This window comes from Aquarana catesbeiana, linkage group LG06 (assembly GCF_042186555.1).
Source record: "Aquarana catesbeiana isolate 2022-GZ linkage group LG06, ASM4218655v1, whole genome shotgun sequence".
NCBI lineage: Eukaryota > Metazoa > Chordata > Amphibia > Anura > Ranidae > Aquarana > Aquarana catesbeiana.
The window spans coordinates 186,807,499-186,824,578 of NC_133329.1; the positions used below are offsets into that span (position 1 = coordinate 186,807,499).

Consider the following 17,080-nt stretch of genomic DNA (forward strand, 5'->3'; position numbering starts at 1 on the left):
CACATGGGCCTTTTATAAGGAAGTGTATCAGTGCTTGAAGTTGCTGACTGATCTCAGCTTGTTACCTGTGTTCCTGTGATTCCTTGCTCCTGTGATCCCTAGTTTGAGCCGGCTTGTTCTCGACCTGTCTGCCTATCTCCAGTTCCTGACCCCGGCTCGTCTCAAGAATACCCTCTGCCTGATTCCCGTGTTTGACCCGGCTTCCTCCTGACTACATCTGCTCTGCTTTAAACCTGGTTCTGATCTCGGCTTGTGTTGACTACTCTGTTAGTTCAGTGACTTTACAGACCTGTTTCATCTCACAAGTGCCACCTGCCTGCAGACTCTGTTCATCACAACAGCAGCATTTCTGAGCTTTCTGCAAGCAACACCACAGGCGACCTGTTCTACTTTGTGCCTGACTCCTTCTGTCTCACCTTCAGGGGAGTCTGGAACTTAGCTGCAAAGGAAGCCCTCTCTCCATTGGCCTCCAGCACCTGGTACGTGATAGTATCAGTCAGCCATTATGTCTGAGGCCGAGAGAGGTGCTTCTGCACTGGAAGCGCTGTGTCAACAGATGACAGCCCTAACACAAGCCGTCAAAAACCTGCAAGATGGATACTTCCAGCTCGAGGGACTTCTCCATTTCCTCACTACTTCAATGGCTCCTGCCGATCCCGACCCAGACACAAGCTCCGCCTCTGCAACAGCACCCTCCATTTCAGCTGCTGCTGCTCCACCTGCTGTGTTACTGCCCCTCCCAGAACCTAGAGTCCCCAATCCAGAACACTTCTCCAGGGACAGACGAAGGTTCAGGGCCTTCAAAAATGCCTGTGAACTTTACTTCACCCTGCAAACCAGGTCTTTCGCACTTGAGACCGTCCGAGTGGGGCTCATCATCTCCCTCCTATCTGATAAACCACAATCCTGGGCTCATATCCTGCTTGAAAAGAGGGATGAGGTGGTAAACTAAGTCACCACATGGCAGTGTTATATGATGACCCGCAGAAAACCACCACTGCCGAATCAGCTCTTCATTTAAAGCAGAGTGCAAATGGCATATACCACCCCTCTAAGCATATAATTTCCTCCCACTATTCATATCACGTCACTCTACCATACATATTGCCATGCAGGCAATTAGGTCACCTTACATTGAATTAACTGTCTATTCTTGGTATGGCATTTGTACTTGGGGACGAATTTGATCAAGAGATCAGAGCAACTTTTGATGAAGGTGCTCCAGGAGCAGAGCCACAGGCACAAGATATTAGACCTCTGTTCACAGAACACAAAAAACTGATCATAAAATCTCTAAACCGCAAGTGGGATATCTTGTCACTGGAATCCTATATCCAGAGAGGGATAATCCCTCGTGGGTTGAGAGAGAGTAGTGCCTGCAGCCCATCTCCATACAGAGAGCTTTCTGCGGAAATGGAAAGAGGAGTGCATTAAACATGGTTTGGAAGTTATGACGCTTATAGTGGAGGAGGAAAAGGAACAACTGGTCACATTACAGCAACAGATAGTTGACAGTGGCTCTAGATTGGAGCCCTATAAAGACAGTACTGACTTTGAGAAACTCAACAACACCCTTAAAAGAAAGGTTGATAAAACACAAAGAAACTTAAAATAACTAAAAGCAAATTTAAACGTGATCTCGATGATTGGGCCAGAGACGATATCTTTGACCTAACCACTAGAGGTCGCCATGGGAGATCCCGCTAGAGTAGACATTCTTCTCAGGCAGGAACAGATATGAGTGCCCATTTATCCAGTAGTGAGGAGGAGACAACTAATGCAGTGCCTTTTTTAGACAAAGATTCACTGGAATCGGACGATCGGCCCCCCACCAAAGGCATACTCAAAAAAGATAGAGCAGGAGTAATAGAGGCACGCAAAAGGAAAGCAAAAAACAAAGAGCGAGAACCCGAAAGTGGATCGTACCATCACAAGGAGTCAGAGACAGCACCACTAATTGATCCAGTGCCAGATAATCAGAGTAACGATGATTTAAAGATCGTGAACCTCTCAAAATTCAAACTGGAAAAAAGACATCTGGTACTACTCAGTAGAGGGCTGTCTTTCTCACCCTCGGTGGGAATGGATCAGTTTGGGATCTTTAAGGACCTCAACCTGTTCCTTAGGAAAGTCTACTATAGATTCCTATACTCCGATAGATCAAAACAGTCTGACATGTCCCTAAAATTAGACACTCACGACACACTAGCCCTGAATGAATTCGAATCTCTATTTGAGGAGGGTGAGATATCCTCAAGTGATGAGGAGACACCCACAAGCTGCAATTGGAGAAGAGATACAGGACTGCGTATTAGATCTACCAAGATGCCACAATTCAGGAAGAACAAAAGACTTGGCATCTTTCTGGACCTTGTCCAGGAGGATCTTGCCAAGATAGACTGGCATATCAAGGTTACCGGCAATCTGTCATTGGATGAGCGCAAGAGGGAACTGAGGGAACTCCGAAAATCTGATGAGATTGTCATCAAACCCAGTGACAAGAAGGGGAATGTGGTTCTCCTTTCTGTGGAGTTGTATGAAACAAAAGTACGTCAGTTGCTCTCTGATCAATCTACATATCAAAAACTGAAATCCAACCCATTCAACCCCCTTGTAGCGCTCATCAATGACAGTTTGCTCCGGGCCCTGGAAGTCACCCTTATAACTAATAAAGAACATGACTATTTGAAGGTCACTGACTTTAATGTGCCAGTGTTCTATATACTACCAAAAATCCATAAACATATGGAGAGGTTCCCGGGAAGACCGATTGTATCGGCCATCAGAGGACCTTTGGAGAGGGTGGGCAAATACATTGACTGTCTGATCAAGGATCTGGTGGAACCACTACCCTCATACGTTCGGGACACCGGGGACGTGTTGAATAAAATCAACAATTTAACAGTCCCCTCTGGAGCCCTCCTTGTAGGGATAGACGTTGAATCTTTGTATACATCGATCCCACACGAATGGGGCATTTTGGTGGTCCAACACTTCCTTGATCAGAAATTCCCCCATATGGGTGCGCAGAATGAGTTTATTTTGGAACTACTTGAAATGGCTCTAAAGAATAATTACTTACAATTTGCGAGCCACTACTATCGACAGCTGCGCGGCACCTCTATGGGGGCCCCATGGGCTCCAGCGTATGCTTGCCTTCATTTTGCATGGTGGGAGGAGAATACTGTGTACACCTCATCGATGTACCAGAGCCATGCCCATCTATGGCTACGGTACACCGATGACGTGCTGATGGTTTGGACTGGCACCCATCAGGAACTTGTAGACTTCATGAACATATTGGGCCACAACACACGCAACATACGTTTGACGTATGTAGCTGACCCCTGTGAAATCTCTTTTCTTGACCTATCAATTAGGATTGAAGCCGATAAGTTGATCACCAAAACGATTCATAAAGAAACTGCCGCTAATACTATGCTGCGTGCTGATAGCCATCACCCACGGTCCCTGACAAGAGGCTTCCCGGTGGGACAATTCCTCCACATCCGGAGGAACTGCTCCACTGAGGTTGATTATCGCCACTAATCTAAATCCTTATATCAGCGATTCCGTGAACAGGAATACTCACATCGCATACTCAAAAGGGCCAAGAGGATTGCGGGTCAGAGAACAAGGGCCGACCTGCTTGCAGGAACAGATACATTGAGTGACCCAGTAAGGTTCATAACCCCGTACAGGATACAATGGCAACAGGTGAGGTCCATCCTCTCTGATCACTGGCATATCCTCACTAGATCACACTCTGAAAGCAATAGTTGGCGATAGGCCACACATGGTGGCCAAAAGAGCCTGTAACCTGAAGGATGATATGGTCGAATCAGAATTTAGAAGACCAATCAATAGGAACTGGCTCACTGACATGCCGAGGTTGCAAGGCATGTTCCTGTGTGGTCACTGTGCAACATGCAAATTCGTTGACCGCTCTAGAACATTCCGCAACTCAGACTCAACCAGTGAATATGAAATTAAATCATTAATCAACTGTGGGACATCCAGGGTCCTCTATATCCTGGAATGCCCATGTCACAAGTTGTATGTTGGCAAAACAAAACACCAGTTGTGAATCAGATTCGCTGAGCACCTAAAAATAGTATCAGACTCAAGGAAGAGACCCCAATAGCACAACATTTCCTAGAATTTCACAAAGGGAGTCCCTCAGGCCTCACTGTCAAAGGTTTCTTTGCCCTCAATTTATCCGACCGAAGGGTTGACTTTGACACTGTACTTCTGAGAACAGAAAAATTATGGATTTTTAGGCTCCAGACCCTCCAGCCGAGGGGACTCAATGTTGAACTGAGTCTGAAGGTATTCCTGGAGACTTAAATCTGGGGAGTGTCTCTTTCATTAAGTGAATGTACAATGACCCTCTTTAATGTGGCCATGTATCTACTATTGGTTCATACCCTACAGACTCTCCCCCTTCTCCACTTTCATTGTATGATGGGTATATGTCTCCTACATTATAGGATACTGCCTTTAACATTTTTGAACTTTGAGCTCCATTCGTTTTGCTTCCTGCTTTCAACATGTTGCGAATCGCATCCCTCTGCATATAATCAACCCTGTTTAAACTGTCTGTCACATCCCAATACACTGCTGTGATTCAGTGTTTGGGAAATCTCTTTTGAGTTAGCGAGATTTGGCTTAATTTGTCAGTCTCTGGTTTTTCTTTGTCAGCCCTGCATGATTCTTAACCTTTTTTGCCTGTTTTCCTTATACGTTTAAGATAGCTGTAGTATTAAGTTGTTACCACATGATGGCGCTATACAATCCAAGGTGCGAGTGATTTTTTGATTGGCAGGTATGCCCTATATAAGAATGATCATTTCATAAGCACAAACATCCAGATGAAGTGCTTGTTCAAAGCACAAAAACGCGTCAACGTAGCGATTCTATACATGCTGGCAGCCCCCCTTACACCCACTTTATCTCTGACAGCAGCAGGAGGTACCCTGCTATTTTTATACTGAAGAAGCAAGCATTATCGTGGAATTACCTAAGAGCTCCCTCCAGTGGCCAAACACAGCAACACCATCTGTGCAGTGAACCAAACACAAACTGATCCATTGCTTTCCATGCAAATGAGTGGCTACACCGTTGGACACATAGAAATCTCCAAGTTTGCATGTCAGCAGCTTTTCTTTGCTTGACCAGCTGAAACCACAGCGTGAGACATCCCCAGTAAGGACTCAGTGATTTCAGACGAGGGAAGGGTAAGAACCCCACAGGGACAGTTAGCTCCCCGCTATTTGTGTCTTTACACACACTTAAACTTGTGGTCACAGCTTGCTGCTATCAGGCTAGGCTGCAGCAGCACTGTGTTTTGAACCACCCTGGCATGTATTTACAGTCTGTTGCATTTGCTGAATGAACTGTGTATATTCAAGTGTGCCTCTATTTTTCTTTGGAATTTTAGAGACTTACTGATCGATTTATACATGGATACATTGTTATTGGACCATATCCCGCACTGGCCTGGCTTTCAGTGTTAGCCACATGCTTGTTATCACATACAATCCACGGTTCCACTGCCTATTGTGCACGCCTCCTGACTCCTTCACCTTTCAATTATCAAGCCCGTGCCAGGGCATTAGTGTACAAGGTTACATGAAGTCAGTTTTTGGGGGGCCTGCTGATACCACTTTGTCAAACAAGGAACTCTTATCCTCATACGCTCAGGGTCTTTATCATATCATTTCAGGGAGACCACCGATCAGAGCCGATCTGCATATATGGGGGGAGGGTGTGCCAGCATACTTGTTTTTAATGTAACAACGTTATTATCACCCCTTTTTTTTCTACAGTGTGCTACACATGTTAGTGTTGGTGTTTTTTGTGAGGTAACCCATCTCACTCATACGGCCATGGTGCCAAATCAGTGAGATTTATATATTTTTATAGTACTGTGCAATAATCAATAAATTTGTATTTTTCATTGATCAATACCGTTGTGATTCTCACATTGATTGCAGTCCTGGGACTGCTCTGGTCCCAACCCCCCCTTTTTTCTTACTAGACTGCTCCATATCCTCACTACTTCAATGGCTCCTGCCGATCCCGACCCAGACACAAGCTCCGCCTCTGCAACAGCACCCTCCACCCTGCAACAGTTCAGCTGCTGCTGCTCCACCTGTGTTACTGCCTCTCCCAGAACCCAGAGTCCCCAATCCAGAACACTTCTCAGAGGACAGACGAAGGTTCAGGGCCTTCCAAATGCCTGTGAACTTTACTTCGCCCTGCAACCCAGGACTTTCGCACTTGAGACCGTCCAAGTGGGGTTCATCATCTCCCTCCTATCTGATGAACCACAATCCTGGGTTCATAACCTGCTTGAAAAGAGAGATGAGGTGGTAAACTAAGTCACCACATTCTTTGAAGCCATGGCGGTGTTATATGATGACCCGCAGAAAACCGCCACTGCCGAATCAGCTCTTCATTTAAGCAGAGTGAAAATGGCATATACCACCCCTCTAAGCATATAATTTCCTCCCACTATTCATATCACATCACTCTACCATACATTACAATGTTAATATAATATATAGCGCATACTGAAATTGATTTATAGTTCCTAGAAGGGGCTCTATTGGGTAGAAATAATAAGACATACTTAGTGTGGATATGGTTTTTAATTGATTCACCCAGGCATCATAGTTTCACTGTTGAGAGTAGTAAAATATAACTACATATATCATGCAGATGGAGTGAGTAGAGAATACTGACATCACATATTGAGAAAATAATTATTTCCATACAATAAATGTTATTTCTATGCCCCTGACAACAGAACACTTATATGGGAAACGTTTTCTACCAACTGCATTTACCTAAAGATAAGATATACAGTCAAAACAGCGAAACACGTTGACGCACAGGGGCTCACTGATGTTTATTTGGTGTCAACTTTCTTGTTTACACTAGATACTCATTAAGTGTTCTTGCATAGCAAGACCACTTACTGTTATCTCGCATATAGTGGGGACGGAAAGTATTCAGACCCCCTTAAATTTTTCACTCTTTGTTATATTGCAGCCATTTGCTAAAATCATTTAAGTTCATTTTTTTCCTCATTAATGTACACACAGCACCCCATATTGACAGAAAAACACAGAACTGTTGACAATTTTGCAGATTTATTAAAAAAGAAAAACTGAAATATCATAGTCCTAAGTATTCAGACCCTTTGCTGTGACACTCATATATTTAACTCAGGTGCTGTCCATTTCATCTGATCTTCCTTAAGATGGTTCTACACCTTCATTTGAGTCCAGCTGTGTTTGATTATACTGATTGAACTTGGTTAGGAAAGCCACACACCTGTCTATATAAGACCTTACAGCTCACAGTGCATGTCAGAGCAAATGAGAATCATGAGGTCAAAGGAACTGCCTGAAACGCTCAGAGACAGAATTGTGGCAAGGTACAGATCTGGCCAAGGTTACAAAAAATTTCTGCTGCACTTAAAGTTCCTAAGAGCACAATGGCCTCCATAATCCTTAAATGGAAGGTGTTTGGGACGACCTGAACCCTTCCTAGAGATGGCCGTCCGGCCAAACTGAGCTATCGGGGGAGAAGAGCCTTGGTGAGAGAGTTAAATAAGAACCCAAAGATCACTGTTGGGGAGCTCCAGAGATGCAGTCGGGAGATGGGAGAAAGTTGTAGAAAGTCAACCATCACTGCAGCCCTTCACCAGTCGGGGGTTTAAGGCAAAGTGGCCCGGCGGAAGCCTCTCCTCAGTGCAAGACATATAAAAGCCCACATGGAGTTTGCTAAAAAAAACACCAGATGGTGAGAAATAAGATTCTTTGGTCTGATGAGACCAAGATAGAACTTTTTGGCCTTAATTCTAAGTGGTATGTGTGGAGAAAACCCAGACACTGCTCATCACCTGTCCAATACAGTCACAACAGTGAAGCATGGTGGTGGCAGCATCATGCTGTGAGGGTGTTTTTCAGCTGCAGGGACAAGACGACTCATTGCAATCGAGGGAAAGATGAATGCAGCCAAGTACAGGGATATCCTGGACGAAAACTTTCTCCAGAGTGCTCAGGACCTCAGACTGGGCTGAAGGTTTACCTTCCAACAAGACAATGACCCTAAGCACACAGCTAAAATAAAGAAGGAGTGCCTTCACAACAACTCCGTGACTGTTCTTGAATGGCCCAGCCAGAGCCCTGACTTAAACCCAATTGAGCATCTCTGGAAATACCTAAAAATGGCTGTCCACCAATATTTACCATCCAACCTGACAGAACTGGAGAGGATCTGCAAGGAGGAATGGCAGAGGAACCCCAAATCCAGTTGTGAAAAACTTGTTGCATCTTTCCCAAAAAGACTCATGGCTGTATTAGATCAAAAGGGTGCTTCTACTAAATACTGAGCAAAGGGTCTGAATACTTAGGACCATGTGATATTTCAGTTTTTCTTTTTTAATAAATCTGCACAAATGTCAACAATTCTGTGTTTTTCTGTCAATATGGGGTGCTGTGTGTATATTAATGAGGAAAAAAATGAACTTAAATGATTTTAGCAAATAGCTGCAATATAACAAAGAGTGAAAAATTTAAGGTGGTCTGAATACTTTCCGTCCCCACTATATATATTATTCTTATTATAGCCAAATTTGCCACCCTAACTCCTCCCTCAGCTTTTACACTACATAGACAGTAATATACCAAAACGTGTGGATTGTTCCCGATTGGTGTGCTATTACTTTGTGGAACGTTTCGCCGAATGGTTCACGAAATATCGTTGTTTTTGCAGCAAAATTGGTCCCATAGGAATGAATGGCGAAATGTTCAAAACTAGAGTGGGAGGTGATAAAAGCCGACAACCCCATGATCAGCCAAAACATTATGACCACCCCATGATTAGCCAAAATATTATGACCCCCCCATGATCAGCCAAAACATTATGACCACGCCATAATCAGCCAAAACATTATGACCACCCCATGATCAGTCAAAACATTATGACCACCCCATGAACAGCCAAATAATTTATGAACACCCCATCAGCCAAAACATTATGACCACAACATGATCAGCCAAAATATTATGACCATCCCATGATCAGCCAAAACATTATGACCACCCCATGAAAAAAAAAATAATTAAAAAAATAATAATTTTTGAAAAAAAAAAAAATCTTTTTTGAAAAAAAAAAAAAAAAGTTTGAAAAAAAATGTTCAGCTCTTTCAGCTAATGATGGTACTTTAAGCTTTTTTAACACTTTTCACAGTTACTCCAGCCGCTCCAACCACACAACAGTTACTCAAGCCACTCCACCCAGTTACTCCACCCACTCCAGTTGTAGACTACTGTAGGTGGAGGCAAGAACACTTCACACAATTTCTCCAGAAATTGTAGCTTTTCTAGTTACTATTATATTCCTATCATATGTTTTTAATTCTTTTTTACTTGACCTGTTTGATATGACTTATTGGTAATAAAATATATTTTTGTACTATATCATTGTCCATCTTGCCTGTAAAGTCCGAATTAGGGCCCTCTGGCCCTTTACCCTTTCTCTCCTCCAATCAAGTTTATATGGATGTGGCTTTAGGTTTGTTATTTCAATTTTTGCGATAAGATATATACAGTATAAAGGATCTTGTTGTTTAAGCAAGCATAAAAAGTTCCACGTTTATGCAGCTGATAACTAATAAATGCAAATATATCCTAATATATGGAATGTTATATTAAAAAAAAAAAAACATTTATAACCAACCCAATTTCCTATATATTGTTTGCTGCTACAATTATGTTCCCCTACAACACAGAACTACCCATCTGAAGCTACATTAGGAGATGTTATTCTGGAAGACTGCCCAAAAGCACATTCAGAATTAGTGTTTAGATCATTGTAATGATACAGTTGCAGCTGGAATCTTGAGAGCAACTGTCATTTCACTGTCACTCAGCCTGTAAACTAGCTGAAAATAAACCAGGAATAGAAAGACGTTCTCAAAATAAACTGTAATGACGGACGTTAATCACTAATTGTAATTGGATACCAGTCCTTATTCATTTGGCATGAATATGTCAGTTCTCCATGTGCATATAATTGAAATAAGACTCCTTAAATGACCAGCCTATAAAAAGAACATAAAAGATGACTGTGTTCATGACAGAAAAAAGAAGATACAAATTCAGAAAATATCAGGAATCTAAGTGCAATAGTAGAAAAATTGCAAGCAAATAAAACTTCTACTAACCTCTTGCTTACTGGGCAGCTAAACCCCCCTCCTGCCCAGACCAATTTTTAGCTTTTAGTTCTGTCACTCTTTGAATGACAATTGCGTGGTCATACAACACTACCCAAATTTAATTTTTATTATTTTTTCCCACAAATAGAGCTTTCTTTTGGTGGTATTTGATCACCTCTGGGTTTTTTATTTTTTGTTAAACAATTTAAAAAAGACCAAATGAAAAAAAAAAAAAATACAAAACCGTTTTATATTTTGTTAATAAATTTTGCAGACAGGTAATTTTTCTCCTTCATTGATGTACGCTGATGAGGCTACATTGATGGGCACTGATAGGCTGCACTGATGGGCACTGATATGGCGACACTGATGAGCACTGATAAGGGGGCACTGATGGGCACTAATAGTTGGCACTGATAGGTGGCATTGGTGGGCACTGATAGGTAGCACTGATGGGTGGCACTGAAGGGCACTGATAGGTGGCAGTGATGGGCACTGATAGGTGGCAGTGATGGGCACTGATAGGTGGCAGTGATGGGCACTGATAGGTGGCAGTGATGGGCACTGATCAGCACTGGTAGGTGACACTGATAGGCAGCACTGCTAGGTGGCACTGATGAGGCACTGATTGGCACCACTGGTGGGCATTGATATGTGGCACTCGTGTGCATTGATAGGTGGCACTAATGCTTTCACTTATGTACTGGTGGGCACTGATTCGTGACACTGGCAGGCAGTACTGGTGGGCACATATGAGACGGCTTCGCCTCTTCCTCTTCGATACCAATGTCCCTTCAACAAAAGCAGGTGATTGGCTTTTTTTTCTCCTCACACTTTCAGCGTGAGAAGAAAAAAAAAAAAAAAAAACAATTACCAAACTTCTGTTTACATCACATGATCAGCTGTCATTGGCTGACAGCGGATCACGTGGTAAGGGGTCGGGATAGACCCTTACTCCGATCTGTGATCACCCGAGTCTCATTGACTCGGGTGATCACAGCGCATGCCGCGCGCGCCCTTCAGGGGGGTGTGACCAGCTTGCAAAGGGGAGGACATCTATTGACACCCTCCTGGCAAAGCAGATCCACGCTGTAGCCGTCATTCAGCTATAGCACGGATCTGAAGGGGTTAAAGTGGACTTAACATTATTTACTTATAAAACTCCAGCTGTGTAAAAAAAAAACACAATTATATGGAGCCTAATCAAAGTAGACCATGGCTAAAAATGATGCGACCCCTGTTTATTAGCACCCTATTGTGTCAAACAAACAAAAAGACTCCCGTTCCTTGCCCATTTGTCTAGATGTCTCCATTCAGCCATCCCAAAACCTCCTAGAATAATGTGTGCTCTCCTGCACAAATTTGGGTTTCTAAGGTTACCCAATAGTGGTGTAGGACAAGGTGTAGGACAAGGTGTAGGACAAGGTTAACAACAGCCCAGAGTGAACATGCCAAACTGCAACCCCCACCCCCCCAAATGATTTGTGAGCCAGATCATCTTCTGCAACCCACCCGCTTGTATCAGCATCATTGTGCAGCTTCCGATCTCCCAATCAAGTTTCATGTGAACTCAGAAGTGTGCAGTGACAGGGAACCTTCCTGCTGTGTGTTCTCTGACTCTATTGATCTCCTTGCACTGTACTCAACAGAGGCATAAGCAAAAGGCAGGACACATATGGCGGAGCACATATGTAGTTGCACAAATTAGGAAGTAGTGGCAAGTTGTTTGTCAGATCACCCAGCTATCAATAAAATATTTAGTAACTAATATGTTAGGGGAAAAAGAAAAGAGGTTGAAAAAAGCAATTCTCGCAGTTTAACATTGGGGGAACGTGTCAGTTGTTTCGCCTCTAAATTTTAAAAGTTCTTTTTTGTTTTTTCTATAAAATAGCTCAAATTTGAAAATAAAAATGAAACTGTGCAAAATAAGTAATTGCCTTCAGTTTCTGTGTTCGTTTCCTTTTTTTTTTTTACTTTAATGCTTGGATTTGTGTTTGTAAGCAAATCCATTCATAGTTCTGTTATAGTGGTGAATCACTATTTTCATAACTTCATCTTTCTACATTCATATGAATGACTTTGTTTATCTTCACTCCCATTCATAATCTATGAATTGATTAGAAGATAAAGATATTCATACCAGTGATCCCTATAGCACTGCTGTTGTGCAAGTTGCTTAGGGATGTGGACTGACAGAAATTCAAAAATCGTATGACCAGCTTTACTCTCTGCTGCCCAAGCCTGTATCATGGCTTCATTAGGAGTGCAGACAGACTCTCAGCAACAGGAAGCCAGGAGCTAGTGCTTTCTGCGAGGTAGCCTCCAGTAAGCAGTCAGAAAGGTGCAGTGGGGAGGTATGTTGGCAGAACACACTTAGGTGCCATGGAGAGAAGAAACTCAACAGTGAAGTTCAATGTATCTGCAGCTTATGCCTGCAGAGGATAAGAGCTCTAAGGCTGGATTCACACCTATGCATTTTTTGTGCTTTTTGCATTTTGCAGATTTGCACTACAGTCCATTTAACATGGTTTCCTATGGAACACGTTCTGTAGTGAAAATCTGCAAAATGCAAAAAGCACTAAAAATGCATATGTGTGAATCCAGCCTAACAGAGTGCTCAGTGGGAGCAGCACCTGACAGAAACAATTAGGCTACAACAGTGCTGGCTTTCTGTTTCTTCAGTTGCTGCATCCCCATCCTCCTCCTGCTTAACAAACACTCTGCTGCATTCAGCAAGATGGAGAAAGGGTTTAATAGAGTGACTAGAGACCTTTGCTCTTATACAGTATGTCCAGCAGAAGAGGATCATGAGGCCAAAAAGAGCACAAAACCCACAGCACCCACCATCTCCCGTATCACAATCTTCCGTAGCAACCTCCTCATGATAGGCTTCCCCTCTCCAGTTGTCGGAGCAAAAAAAAAGGGCGTCTCCAAACCACCTCTAAATGCTAACTTGGCAAGACTGCTGGTGCTTCAACTGATCCCATACCAGCTTGTGGAAACAGTTTCCTTCTGTCAGTTCCTGGTCTGTGTTGCCCTACAGTAGCTGATACCCACCATGATTTTTGAATAAGAAAGAATCTGCCTTCATTCTTCTAAATGTGTTTCTGTTGCTGGACCACACTGTCAGTGGTTTGGTACACATGATCAACACCTGGTCTAGTGAACACAGGCAAGTATGAAATATATAATTTACTACACACTGGGTAAACCTTCTGGTGGCTGGGAAGGATGTAACAAAGGGAACACCACTGGACTTGGTGGTGCTGCCTCATTTGGCGGAAGATGCTGGCAGCTCTGTCATCTCTATCCCCTCCTCATCCTGTATGTTTTTCACACAGGACTCCTCCTCCATAGCATTAGCACCCTAGGCCTTCCAAAGTATGCCACATCCAATGCAATGCAGCACTTCAGCTTTTGAGGGGAACATGAGCCACACCAGGACAGAGAGGTAATTTACCCCATGCCACCTACAACCTGGCAAGGTTGTGTGTGACAATAGCTTAAACTTGATAGCCACCTCATGCACGCGTCTTGCCTGGTCCATTTCCAAAACCTGATTGTATAGTGTAGTGCTTATTGTGCAATTACCCAGGATTCTAAGACCAGTATTCCAGACAAGTAGTGTTTGTAGACATTTTCAACACTTCTAGTCAGCCATGGTTCATTAGGCAGAAATGCTGCACCAAAACAACCTGTTTGCCAGCAGACTGGTATGTGACACCCCCAGGTGCTGTAATTACACAAGGCTGTATAAGGAGCAGTGAGCAATTACTGAAAATCAGTGTGGCTATGGGAGAAGAGCTGACTGTTACGCTTACCCCTAACGCAGGTGGCCAGACACCATAGCTGGCTTCTGTGTTCTTTCCCATAAGGCAAGCAAGCCTATTGATTGCCACCAGGACTTAGACACAATGCTATAGTACTTGGCCACCAGGTCGGCGGGGGGGGGCGAACTGAGCACAGCAAACAAGTGCTTGCGATTGGCAGACAGGCCATGTGGTTCAATGACAGTTCAAGTACAAGGCAGGCAGAGTTCAGAGAATAGTCGATGTCTGATCTGAAGTCATTAACGAGGGAATCCAAACAGCTGGACAGACAGAGAGCTTGGAGCAAGTATTGCACATGCTATCACAGGCATGAGACTGCAGGCTTGGCTGGCTTAAATCAGGTTTAGTCTCCACATCATTTGCTACATCAATCACCTTGCAGGTGGACAGACAAGCAGGGATGCATCATAGCCAGACCAGGATGCTAGAATGAGACCAGCAGCTGTCAAAGAACAGGAGCTCCTGACACTGACCCTGTAGGGCTTGCACCATTTTGGCCTCCTTTGCAGAGACAATGAAAACAGTGGGCTGCATGCAGGTACAAATAAGCATTGTCATCCCCCTAGTTTTTGCTTCTCATAGAGAAAGCACTAGAGGCACAGCAGAAGGAGAAGCATCGCCAGCAAGCTCTATCTCAATCCTGGAGCTCACCCCAATGAATTATATATTACAATGCGTAGTATACAATGATCAACCAATAAAGTGACAATATAAAATCCGGTGGTCGAACAATAATAAAATAAATATTCTTCAAAATTCGCACGGTAATTACCTCTAACACATTTAAAACCAATATAAAGTGCTGTGCATATATATCCAAAAATTGATGCAATATATTAAACCGTGATTAATAACTGAAATATGTGACTGGGAATATCAAATGCCAAAAACAAACAGGATAAAATAAAAAAAAAAATATATATATATTTTTCATACAGTGTTATAATGAATAGCCATAGTGATCTAAACAAAGGTGCATCATGCAGTAAAATGTCCGGCAACCAGCAGGGGATGCTCAAAATTCAGGTAATACAGTTCAAAATAAAAAGTGCCTCAGTGCAGCAAAAACCAGCTTCAATGTTTCCTTGGTGGTGTCACATTAATCATGGCATGCAGATGGGGTAAAATGACATAACTTCAGAGGAATGGTGACTGTGCAGTATTAAAACCAGATTGTGTCCATGCAGGAATCCTCAAACAGTGGGTAGTGGCCTCTTACCTCACTATACTGAGGTTACAGCATAGAACAGCAGTCGCTATTGGTGTCTCCTATGCAGGGGGATCCTAGGTGCTGTGCTGTCAATTAGTCAGACCTCAAGCTCATAGGGGACATCATGTTGGAATGAAGAAATAAAATCCCATATAGTGTAGTATTTAATGGTAAAAGTTAGGATTTATTTCGTATTATAACATCATACAGGGTACTCATACAGGGTACTCACACAGTGTACATAGGACGATACAATGTATCCGGATGAGCGGCGAACTCGTACACTACTACCAGTGGGCGGTGCCTGTCCCTACGCGTGGCGTCACGTGGCTTCATCAGGGGATAATACAAGGCAAGCTACACTGTCTTTAAATAGACCAGGTTAAGTCTATGGGCGGCGGCCATTTTCCCGAAGTTGAATGTTAATTTGTCATGGCGGCCATTTTCCTGGGGCTCGATGGGCGCCGCCATTTTGTTGGTTATAATAGGACGGTTGTAGACAACAAGGGGACGAATGGATAGTATATGCTTCTTGAATGCTCCCATTGCCTTTTAGGACACCCATATTGCATACAAACCAAGATGCCTCTATAGAGGACAGTGGACACTAGGGATTACTCTTGTTTGAATTATCAAAATCACTAGTATCCAAATCCGGAGTATGATAAGGGCAATTAAATGACAAGAGTAATGGGAGGGGGTTTGGATGTTACTGAATGGCAGATTCGCACCTCCCACTGAGAGCATTGCATTCTCGTACAGCAACAACATGTTACATATTCCTAAAACTGTTTCCCACATAAATATTAAAAACAAATAGAAGAGTAAAAGAAAGTATATAAAGGTGTATAAAATCTGTGTATGCGCTGTCTGATAAAAAATATATTTCTCAAGTAGAATCTGTGCGAAAGAAAAATTATGATAAAAATATGAGAAAAAAATAAAAGAAAATTTATTATAAAACGCCCATTGGCTAAAACCTAGGGGAGCTCTCCCTATAAAAATTGCACCATAGGAACACCGCTGTCCATTTTTATAGGGAGAGCTCCCCTAGGTTTTAGCCAATGGGCGTTTTATAATAAATTTTCTTTTATTTTTTTCTCATATTTTTATCATAATTTTTCTTTCGCACAGATTCTACTTGAGAAATATATTTTTTATCAGACAGCGCATACACAGATTTTATACACCTTTATATACTTTCTTTTACTCTTCTATTTGTTTTTAATATTTATGTGGGAAACAGTTTTAGGAATATGTAACATGTTGTTGCTGTACGAGAATGCAATGCTCTCAGTGGGAGGTGCGAATCTGCCATTCAGTAACATCCAAACCCCCTCCCATTACTCTTGTCATTTAATTGCCCTTATCATACTCCGGATTTGGATACTAGTGATTTTGATAATTCAAACAAGAGTAATCCCTAGTGTCCACTGTCCTCTATAGAGGCATCTTGGTTTGTATGCAATATGGGTGTCCTAAAAGGCAATGGGAGCATTCAAGAAGCATATACTATCCATTCGTCCCCTTGTTGTCTACAACCGTCCTATTATAACCAACAAAATGGCGGCGCCCATCGAGCCCCAGGAAAATGGCCGCCATGACAAATTAACATTCAACTTCGGGAAAATGGCCGCCGCCCATAGACTTAACCTGGTCTATTTAAAGACAGTGTAGCTTGCCTTGTATTATCCCCTGATGAAGCCACGCGTAGGGACAGGCACCGCCCACTGGTAGTAGTGTACGAGTTCGCCGCTCATCCGGATACATTGTATCGTCCTATGTACACTGTGTGAGTACCCTGTATGA

General features: G+C 42.9%; 1 protein-coding gene and 1 long non-coding RNA gene across 4 annotated transcripts in view; one reads left to right on the plus strand and one right to left on the minus strand.

Moving 5' to 3' along the window:
- SNX29 (sorting nexin 29) overlaps positions 1–17,080 on the minus strand; it is a 2,112,233-nt gene that overhangs the window by 313,508 nt on the left and 1,781,645 nt on the right. The gene's annotated exons all lie outside the window — the stretch shown is intronic.
- LOC141101810 (uncharacterized) overlaps positions 16,982–17,080 on the plus strand; it is a 55,184-nt gene continuing 55,085 nt past the window's right edge. Inside the window, exon 1 of the long non-coding RNA XR_012235027.1 lies at positions 16,982–17,063. This is a non-coding gene — a long non-coding RNA (uncharacterized lncRNA). The remainder of the gene's footprint in view (positions 17,064–17,080) is intronic.